General features: G+C 35.2%; 1 pseudogene; it reads right to left on the reverse strand.

The window, feature by feature from the left end:
* Positions 1 to 211: 211 nt before the first annotated feature.
* LOC108285565 overlaps positions 212 to 9,791 on the reverse strand; it is a 92,679-nt pseudogene continuing 83,099 nt past the window's right edge.

Below are 9,791 nucleotides of genomic sequence, written 5' to 3' on the forward strand. Positions count from 1 at the left end.
GCTGGTTTCTTCCCATCATTGTGAGTTTATCCACCTGTCGTCTTTGTGATTGCCAACTTTCAAATTAGGTCTCTGAGTGGACATCCAACTTGTTGATTCCCAGCGCCGAAATCTGAGCAACCCACTGCGCCGGCTAAAACAGCGGCATTAAGATTCTTGGTGCTTTTCTGCTCAGGAATCTCTGGTCTGGCTTCTCTCTTGAGTCCTTTTTTCAATCAGCTGAATGGGCGACTCTGCCTTCCTGGAGCTCCAAACGTTGATCAAAAGGGGACCCAGTCCCGTTTACTCTGCACGGAGAACCTCCTTGCCCGGGCACTGGCAAAACCACCACGCGGGCCACAATAGTCGCGCTGGCGACCCGTTGGGCTTCTCCGCTGGGAATCTCCTGGTCTGTAAGCGATAAAAATTTGAGTGTGGTGTCCTCTCGTTCTCTACATTTTCACTAGGAGCTACAATCCTGAGCTGCTAGTAATCAGCCATCTTGGATCTCTCTCTTCAAGAGAAATTTTTTTAAAAATTAAGTAATGAAGATAAAAACATAACATAGCAGAACATCTGGGATTCAGCAAAAGCAGTATTTATATTATTTAACTTCAAAGATATTAAGTCTGATATTAATCATAATGCTTTGTGTATCAATACATCATCAAATTAAGGTTTCTTTTACTACGTAGTTGTGTAATATTTTGTTTTCTTTAATTAATTTGGAATATTTAAATTAAATAGCTTTTTATACTTTAAGAGAATTATAACTTTTTTCCTTTATCCTGTTCATGGGATAAACGCAAATTACTACCTTTCTTCTTGAGAGTTATTTACTCTCAATTATACTTTGAAAATAGTAATCTCAGACAGAAACTGTGTGTGCTTATAATACTTTGGATTGAAGTTTTTATCCAACTGTATTGCTAAAAGAACCTAGCATATATGCATTCTTCTCTCTTACTAGTCATGTTTTCTGCCATTGGCTTAAGGATGGAACAGTGGAAGAAAACTCAAAGTAATACTGTAGAGGATGTCTTGGAAGTAGAACCTTACCCTATCCCAATTTGCTAAGTGAAATACTAGTGTCTGTGAACATATCTCTTAATGGAAAACTGCTTAATACTTTACAAAATTAGGAATCAATTTATGTCTAAATGTCTTGCTAGTGTTAAATATTCATGTGATTGAAACCACAAATTCTTTGGTTGCTGATTGTAAACTAGTGATGATGATAGAATAAATAGCAATTTAGACAGTTCTTTTTTCTCATGCTGCATTTATAGTTATCCTAGACAGTGCTTCATTATCTGCCTCACCCTTGCTATCTTACACTGGATCTATCCTTCCAATACTTTTCATGCCATTTAACGAACAGATCAGACCATCCTGTCCTTTACAGCTGCCTGAATATAGAAATATACATATGTGTTTATGTGTGTGTGTGTGTGTGTGTGTGTGTGTGTGTGTGTATGTGTGTCATATGACGAAAAGAAAGCGGTTTCTGTTTTCACCACAAGTTCTTAGGGTAATTTTAGTAATTTTTCTTTTAGCAAATTGATGAATTAAGACTTGCTTTAAGCAATGAAACAAATTAATCTTTAGTATTTATACTAGACAGTATTAAAAAGTTTTGCATATTTTCTCTCTTTGACAGTAATGAACACATGGATTTAACTTTGTTTCAATGAGAAATTTAAGCAGTTTCTAAAGTAATCTTCCTAAACTGTTCTCACTGGTGCATAGTACCTCTTGTAGGGCTAGTGATTTTAAACATTTCAAAGGCATGGATAGATATCTCAAATGTAAATAGGTCTCTTAGTAATTTGAAATTCTTCACTTTCCTAGTATCTTTTTCTTAAACCGCCACTTCCTGTATCAATGATTGCTTTAATACAGCAGACCATTTGTCAGAAATTCAAACCACTCTGATGGGAAACAAAATGTTAGGACATCTAAATTCCAATTAAATGCACTGATGAACTCTCTTCCTTCAGCTGAGAAACTGGAAATAAAAAATTCAGGCTGTGACAGTGACTTAAAAGATGTATTGATTGATAAGTCATGGTCCCTAATTTTTAAACACTTAACTGGATGAAAAGATATCAGAATACTAATCAATCTGTTCTTATAAAATGAAACATACTTAGAGGTAAATTTACTTGATAGATTTTTTTCAGCAAATGTATATTTAGTATGTTTAAGTTATTGGAAGATAATGCAGCAACCCAGTTTTGCCTTAAGCCTTGTAATTAAAACCTTGCATTACGAAAGTTCTTTTACCATCAATGGAAAATGAGGTGGCTGAGCCTAGTTTGTTTTTTCTTTCATTTCTGGAGACTTTGAATTAATTACCTCAAGGACAAAATTGTTAAGACCATTGATGAAAGAGGAGACTCATCGGGTGAGACTTAGTGAGTAAACTGTGAATTGATACCAAAAAGATACTATTTACCTTTTGATAAATGATATTTTAATTAATAATATGTTATTAAAACTGAAAATATTAAAATGAAATTTGGCTTGAATATAAATTACTAATATTTAAAGGAGAAAAAGTAGTTTTAAAGGAAACTTTTGTCAAATTTCATAAACTAACTTAAAATTTGTTTATTTTGAATTAAAGAACATTTTTAAAGACATTATTTTTAATATCTCATGTTGAAAAATTCTAATGGACATAATTTCTAAAATTCAATCACATGCAATTTGAGGTGATCTGCATAAAGAAGTATGCTGTTCACAGGTCAGGAGCAGTGGCTCACGCATGTAATCCCAGCACTTTGGGAGGCCTAGGCAGGCAGGTCATGAGGTCAGGAGCTTGAGACCAGTCTGGTCAACATGGTGAAACCCCATCTCTACTAAAAATACAAAAATTAGCCAGGTGTGGTTGCAGGTACCTGTAATCCCAGCTACTCAGGATGAGGCCAGAGAATTGCTTGAACCTGGGAGGCGGAGGTTTCAGTGAGCTGAGGTCGTGCCATTGCACTCCAGCCTGAGCAACAAGAGCAAGGCTCTGTCTCAAAAAAAAAAAAAAAAAAAGAACAAGAAGAAGAATAGAAGTATGCTGTTCATATTCCAGGCTAAAAGTGGAAGCTGTCAGATAGACCAAAGTTTCTTGGCTAATAGTAGATCAGAATAAGAGCAAATGCTCAGCCAAATCAATCATCCTCCTCCCTCCCCTCTTCATTTTTTCCCCTAAATTAATCTATCTTGTATTTCTGAAAATATTCACATCTAGGAATCATGAATTTGAGATTAAATAGTCTTTCTTGTACCATATTTAGCTATGTGAGACCATCTTAATGAGCTCTACCCCAGTACTATGTATAAGTGAATCGCCTGTGTGTCTGTGTATGTGTGTGTGTGTGTGTGTGTGTGTGTGTGTGTGTGTGTGAATGCATATGCATTTAATTTTTCGCCTTCTCTTTTTATTATTTGACTGAAAGGGCAGTAGGCTGCAGGTTCATTTATGTTAGATTGCAGTAAAACCAGATTTTATGTATCACCAATTCAACATAGTTATAGTAAGTCATCACTATTCATCTGAACACACATTCATTTATTATCAACATTTTGCTAGATGATTGGTGCCCAAACAGTTTTTTCTTGGTGACTGGTGAATTGGCAAATTGTATAAGCTTGGGTTCCCTCAACTACAACATTTATATTTTTACTTATTTTACAGATGGAGGGAAGTAAAAAGTATGACTAAAATTTTTAATAAATACAAAATTATATTTTCTGTATTCTAAAATGATTTGTACAAAATGTTTATGTTCTATAAAGAGCTAGCTCTTAGGACTGTTGTAGACAGACAAATACTAAAGAAATTTTGACTATAATTATCTAGGTATTTGGTGCCAATTATGCAATAATTTTGACCAAACCGTTTAAATTTTCTCAAAGTTCTGTTATATATTAAAATTATGATTTTAGTTTCAAATTTACACTATGTGAGTTTCTTTTTTAAATTTATTTTAATTTTATTTTTTTATAATTTTTTTTTAAAAAGACTATAGCACACAGTAGTTTCAGGTGGTCTCCCCTCCAAGTACTAACCAGGCCCAACCCTGCTTAGCTTCTGAGATCAGACAACATCAGGCATGTTCAGGGTGGTATAACAACAAACTGCTATGTGAGTTTCAAAGTTTTGGCCATGTGCTCTCTTTTTGAATATGCATTCATGCCAGGCATGGTGGCTCATGCCTGTAATCCCAGCACTTTGGGAGGCTAAAGTGGGAGCATTGCTTGATCCCAGGAGAGCAGCCTGGGTAGCAAAGTAAGACCTTGTCTCAACGAAAATTCAAAAAATTAGCCAGGCATGGTGGCATGTGCCTGTAGTTCCAGCTTTCCAAGAGGCTTAGGCAGGAGGAAACCGAGCCTAGGAAACCAAGACTACAGTGAGCTCTGTTTGTGACATTGCACTCTAGCCTGGGCAACAGAGTAAGACTATAAAAAAAGAAACAAGAGAATGGAAGGGGAGGGGAGGGAAGTGAGGGGAGGGGAAGGGAGAAAGAAAAATCCATTTGAATATTGTGATGGCTAAGTACATGTAAATCTTTGTTTTTTTGTGTATAAAGTGTCTCTGGCAAATGTTTCAACTGAAATTAATACCCTAAATTATCTTCAAATACAGTCAAACTGAATTAGTAAAATAATGTAGAAATGTAAAAAAAAAAGTCCATTTTTCAAAATGGAATTTGCAAAAGGTTTTGCACAAATATTTTGTATTAAAACAGCAATTTACTGAATAAAATGGGATTAGAACATAGATGTTTACAAAATTTTCAGCACCCACATTCAGTGGAACTGAAATTCTTAAAAATGACAGACTTCAACTAAATAGATGATTGTTTAGCCTCTGTTTTAGTCATACATATTTTCAAGAAAATATTTTTACATTTACATGTTTCTTTATTTATAGAAATGTATATTTGTCCATAAAAGGAATATGATGTTTATTTTATACTATTCTACAATATAGTATTAGTTAACTCTAGTAACATTATTTATTGGTGTAAAATAAGTCACGATTGGAAGTCCCATTATTTTTAGTGTGAAACTGTTGGACAAAATCTAGGTTTGGATCACAACTAATTTTATTTAATACTAAGTAACATCTTTAGATCACATAAACCCACTAAAATTGATTGTTGAATGAGATAAAGTATTTTGTTTTTATTTCACTTGGTTTTTTGTGCATCAAACAATGCCAATACAAATTAAAATTGTTTTCCTTACTAGAAATTAAACACACAATACACATGCTAAATTTAGTTTAATTGGTGATGGAGTTCAGGACACACTACCCCAAAATATGGTACATTGGTGTGTGAGAAAACCGCAGAAGCAAGAGGTGGCTCTCACCTTCTGCTCATCCTTTCTCTCCTGAAGCAGATAATAAAATGTGGGAAGGTCATTCTCTGACTTTCTCACCGTTCTCCTTTGAAACGGATCATAACAATGACAAAGGAATGAAGAAGGAATTACTTAGGCAAACAGCAAGGGCATTGGAGTCCTTCGTAATGCTTTTCTTTTTAATAAAACGCAGTTCCAAATTATTTTTCTTTCTAACAAAGAGCAGCCTATAAAATTGAGCTGTACACATAGATAAAGGCAGTTGTGCCAATCTGAACATGGACATTCAACCAGTCATGTTCAACCAATCATGTTCAAGATGGCAGCTCCACCTTTCCATCTCTTTGTCAGCCATGTGTAGAGTAAGGAGCAGCCAAGATGGCACTGATCAATTGGAAAGCACATTGCATAACAAGATTAGGGTGTGTGACCAGGCTTCCCCACACACTATGTAGATCTCATACCTGATTGGACCAATATGTGAGCCCTATGTAAATCAGAGACTGCCTTCTCCAGCCTGCCTATAAAATCTGCTGCAATCTGCCGCCTCCAACCTTTCTGGACATCTCTCTCTTGCAAGGAGCTGCTTTCCTCTCTCCTTTGTTCTGTCTATTAAACTTTCCACTCCTTAACCCACCCACATATGTCCATGTCCTGAATTCTTTCTTGGCATGGGACAACGAACCCCAGGTTATATACCCCAGACAGCACAGCAGTTTCAACATCCTCCCTCCAACAGTGCACTCCCCATACCCAGAGGAAAGCCATATCCTGATCCCTGCAGATACAAGTACACAGAAAAATATGAACGAACAGGACTTCCTAACTCTCATTAGTGTGTTATCATAACATCATACTTCCTTTTGTCCACTCATACTTCCACATGACTGTCCACGTTTCATCAAATCTAGGCATAAAATACACAAATTTTCCTGTGTCTTTGAGTCTTTATTTCCTTATGAAATCTCCAGTGTCATATAAAGCTTATATTAAATGCGTTTGTATGCTTTTCTCGTCCTAATTTGTCTTCTTTTATAGGAGCCTCAACCATGAACATTGCAATGGGTGAGGAAAAACACCTTTCTTCTTCTACAATCAATATATCCTGTTTCAACTAGCAACACAAACACATACACATACAAATATTTTCATTAATTACAATTACTTCCAAAACATTGTTGGCAAGGTCTATCCTAGTTATAAGCATCAAACAGAGAAATAAATTGGTATTTACTGCCAAAAAGTTTCCCTTTGAAAGTGGCAGTGGCTCTTTTTCTCTCATGATGAAGGTCCTCTGATTTCTGTGTCTGCAAGTTGGAGTGAGGTCCAGGTAAAGCAAGGGAAGACTCTCTTATGTATAGATGTGTTTTAACTCACACCATTTTATCTTTCTGTCCAAATCTTTTTCTTATGTATTTATTTTTTTCACTGATATCCAGTCTTTAATTTCAGTGCATGCTTCTAGTTCTAAAGTTGTTGATTGCAGGGAGATTTCCCACTGCATCCACATGACATGAACACAACCCTGACACTGCAGTGGATTCAGTTCTGGCATTGAACCTGGTCATCTATTTACGTGAATTAACTACTCCTAGGAATGTACTGATATTTTTCTGTATTCATATCCATGCTAAGGTCATCTCAAATATCAGAAATATTTTTTATAATTTCAAACTTAAGGAGAGAAATTAACTGAAATTATTTTATAAATTTTATTTTATAAGATGAACATTCATCAGCCCCTTTTGGGAAAATTAGAAATCTACCTCCTGAAGGGTGAAGGGGTGAAGTAAAATTTTACAGCCACAACACATCCCTGTAATATGCATTTTGTAAGAGAATTTAAATACATTTTCAGCCACATATGTTTTTCTCTTCAAATTTACTAAGAATTTTAAAACAACAGAATTATGGACTTTGTTTATATCCTGCCTTTCCCCTAGAGGCATATAAATACATCAGAAAATAACTAATAAGATTAAAAAATAGATTAGTTATTTGGTGCACATAAAATAATAAGACAAAGCCAGAGGTAGTGTTAATATGCAAATCCTACAGTTATAAAACATTCTACACATTTGCTAAAATGGACAACAAATTTGAGTCTAAAATGTCTAACTGTCAAAACAAAGATTCTTGGAGAGATTTAGAATATCCTAAGGGGCTAACAACAAACAGTTCCTTAAGAAAAAGCACAGCTCTCCTGATACTAAGACTGAAATAAATTTCTCCTGTCAGTACCATAATTGAAGGATCTTAGAAGTGGTAGAGATATTAGTGTTCAGCCAGTCCAAGCACCTACTCAGTGCCTGTATTCATTCTACTCTATCCTTTCTAGAAAACTGTATCTCTACGTGAATGAGTCCATTGGCCGAAAGCTCAGCACTAATATGGCATTTTATTATTTAGCAGACAATTTCTAATTTTTTTAAAACAATGTATTCCATTTGTTTAGCCTCCTTTTATGTGTAATCCTCTGTTCATAATTCTAGTTCTCTGGAGTAAGGTAAAACAAGAGTACTCTTTATTCCACTTTTAAATAATTTAACAATTGCTGTCAATGCTTCCTTATTCATACATACATTTATTTTAAAATATGCATTGTGTTGCTACAATTTACTAGGCACTATGCTATAAGTTCAGTGGATGTAACTGTGAACAATTAAAAATATAGCTCTCTAAGTTCCACAAGGTTTACAAAAGAAGACATTTTTAACATATATGTGTATTCTTCAGTTTCTCCTATGGGTAAATATCAAGCATCTCTCTGTTCAGAGGTGCTCTTTATCCTCCACTGCCCTGCTCTGTGCCCTGGTAGCCTGACTCTAATGGACTATATTAATGGGTCCTTTACCTTTAAGATTCTAAATAGTTGGGGTTCAGCCAGAGGTAAACAATAGAAAGCGGAAAGACAGGTAAGTGATGTCATTTATTCTTTCGGTTAACTCTCTGTGAGGACACCATCAATTTCACGCATCAGCCAAAGGTCACAGCTTCTGTAAGGTACTTTTGTTCCAGTGCCTTTTTTTCCCATAAGTTATTGGGGATTGGGGTACAAGTGGTATTTGGTTACATGAGTAATTTCTTTAGTGGTGATTCATGAGAACTTGGTGCACCCATCATCGAGCAATATACACTGCACCATAATTGTAGTCTTTTATCCCTCCCACTCCCCATTCTTCCCCCTAAGTACCCAAAGACCCTTGTGTCATTCTTACACCTTTGCATTCTCATAGCTTAGCTCTCACGTATCAGTAAGAACATACAATGTTTGGCTTTCCATTCCTGAATTACTTCACTTAGAATAATAGTCTTTAATCTCATTCAAGTCATTGCAAATGCTGTTAATTCATTACTTTTTATGGCTGAGTAGTATTCCATCATATACATATACCAGAGTTTCTTTATCCACTCGTTGATTGATGGACATTTGGGTTGGTTCCACAATTTTGCAATTGTGAATTGTTCTGCTATAAACATGCATGTGCAAATATCTTTTTTGAATAATGGCTTCTTTTCCTTTGGGTAGATACCCAGTTGTGGGATGATCTCTGACAAAGCAAAAAGAAAAAAAGAAATTGGGGAAAGGACACCCTTTTCAACAAATGGTGCAGGGATAACTGGCTAGCCACATGTAGGAGAATGAACTATATCCTCATCTCTCAACTTATACAAAAATCAATTCAAGATGGATTAAGGAAGTAAACCTAAGACCTGAAACTATAAAAATTCTAGAAGATAACATCAGGAAAACCCTTCTAGACGTTGGCTTATGCAAGGATTTCATGACCCAAAACCCAAAAGCAATTCCAATAAAAACAAATAAATAGCTGGGACCTAATTAAACTAAAGAGCTTTTGCACAGCAAAAGGAACAATCAGGAGGGTAAATAGACAACATATCAGGTGGGAGAAAATCTTTATTATCTATATATCTGACAAAGGACTAATATCCAATATCTACAAGGAACTCAAACAAATCAGTAAGAAAAAAGCAATCAATCCTATCAAAAAATAGGCTAAGGACATTAATAGACAATTCTCAAAAGAAGATATTCAAATGGCCAACATATGTATGAAAAAAATACTCAACATCACTAATGATGAGGGAAATGCAAATCAAAACCACAAAATGATACCACCTTCTAAAAAAATGGCCATAATCAAAGAATATAAAAAAAGTAGATGTTGGATGCAACAATCGGGGAACACTTCTACACTAGTGGTGGGAATGTAAACTTACAGGGCTGCTGTAGAAAACAGTGTAGAGATTCCTTAAAGAACTAAAAGAGAACTATCATTTGTTTCCCATGTCTTATAATCAGTTTCTCTCTCAGTTTGCCTAGGTTCTCCAATTCTTTCTAGTTCAGTAGTACTGAACATTCCCAGTGGTTTTCCTATACCCTGAGCACTATATATATATATATATATATATATATATATATATAT

This window comes from Cebus imitator, unplaced genomic scaffold (genome assembly GCF_001604975.1).
Source record: "Cebus imitator isolate Cc_AM_T3 unplaced genomic scaffold, Cebus_imitator-1.0 Scaffold301, whole genome shotgun sequence".
Taxonomy (NCBI): Eukaryota; Metazoa; Chordata; class Mammalia; order Primates; family Cebidae; genus Cebus; species Cebus imitator.